This window comes from Crassostrea angulata, chromosome 9, assembly GCF_025612915.1.
Source record: "Crassostrea angulata isolate pt1a10 chromosome 9, ASM2561291v2, whole genome shotgun sequence".
NCBI lineage: Eukaryota > Metazoa > Mollusca > Bivalvia > Ostreida > Ostreidae > Magallana > Magallana angulata.
The window spans coordinates 15,048,339-15,050,108 of NC_069119.1; the positions used below are offsets into that span (position 1 = coordinate 15,048,339).

Genomic DNA, 1,770 nt, shown 5'->3' on the forward strand with positions numbered 1-1,770 from the left:
AAAAAATAAGATCTTAAATTACAATGTTAACATAAAACATACTTTTTGAAGTACAAAAACAACAATTTCTTTCAAAGATTCTATCACCAATACTCAAAGCTCCATTTCAAATAAGCACCGGATGTACCACATGTATGTAAGGTATAGCATCTTTTTGTTGCATTCAAATTTTTCTTTGTCTCCATGTGCATTTATTCCATAAAAATATTGATGTTGCCATATGTGTAACCCCACGATTACAACTCATTTAAAAGCAAACCAATTAACTTATTAGTGTATTCATATTTTACTGAAATGCTAGATTTTATCTCAAAGTCAGATTTGTAATCTAATAATTGATGTATATCATGATACTCAACTTCACTACTGATTTGCTGTCGATGTTGGGACGATGGCTGATGATTGGGGTCTTGTGGGTTCTGTATACTGGAACTGCTGGGTATACGGGCAGAATCTGGCGAAGTGACCCGGAAGTCGACAGTAGTGGCGGACGATGTTTGCGGTCTTTGTTTAATATAACGGTTTTCTGTAGTTGGGCAAGTTGAATCTACAGACGACTGTTGAATTTTGCACTCCCCCCAAAAAGCTGCCGGATGGATAAGCCATCTAACACTCCCGTAGTTCTCTGGAAACCCAGTCTTTCATACGGAGATTGTCGCTTTTTGTTTGCGGCTCTTGAAATGGCGGACGTAGTCTGGCGGCATCCTCATTGTTGTCAGCAAAATCAGAATCAACATACTCCTTAACGGTCCCCCAGCCATGGTTATCGGCTATGCGTAGAATTTTGTTCCTATGACGAATGGCCTCTTTCTCGGAAGAAATTAAATTAGTGATTCCGCTGAAGTCACTAGATATAAGTTTCTGTGATAGAAGCTCTAAACCACGCAGCCTTTCCTCGTTAAAGTTAAACTGAATCTTATTCCCTTCCCCTCGAAACTCAAGAGAATTTGTAGGCTTCAGTTTATCTTGTACTTCTGAAAGTATTTTTTCATCAAGGGTGGCGTCTAATTATAATCTGCTATAGAATAAACTGACGGCGTCCATAACATCAAAATCCTGTCCAGAGTCGGAATTAGTCTCGGCCTGTGGTTCTCGGGGAACATCTCTGTTCGACGTCGAACAATCGAATACTCTCCGCGGTAAATCAATTTATGCAGAGCGCAAATTAAAGCGCTCGTACATGAAATAACCAGTCTTGAAAAAAAACAGGTAATGCGAAAACGATCGGAAATTAACGAAGTTAAAAACGTAAAGAAATAAATTTATTCAAATTCACAATCTATAGCCATTCTGAAAGTGTCCGTTCTACATAAATCATCCCTGAATCCCTGAAATATTTTTTAAATATGGCTAAAATCACTAATGTGGAAAATCTCAGCCAGATACAGTATCTGAAGGCGGCTGGCAAGTGAACAATCCTAAATCCATCATTCATGCAAGGACTTACAGTTTTCTGGAAACGGATGTGCTCGAAAGTTTTAAACCAGTCAGACAGAAGTGTACATAAACATAAATATTCCATGACCGTTTAATCCAATATCTTTTCTAAATTCTAAAATAAAATATTATGAATTGTAGCAAAACATTCAGTGAAAAAAAACTAAACAAATCTAAAAAAAAAAAAAAAAAAAAGTATCGGTCTAAATGATACCACCCTACCCTATATAATCAATTGAACCCTGCCATTAGACCAGAAACTCTGACCCAGGGGCCGTGGAATGATGCCCCTTCCTCATTATAGCTATGTACTTAATTCATCAGATGTATACC

The 1,770-nt window shown here is 37.5% G+C and overlaps 1 pseudogene; it reads right to left on the reverse strand.

Annotated features, from left to right (window-relative positions):
* Positions 1 to 547: 547 nt before the first annotated feature.
* Positions 548 to 1,289, reverse strand: LOC128162141 (uncharacterized; annotated as a pseudogene).
* Between the last annotated feature and the right edge of the window lie 481 nt (positions 1,290 to 1,770).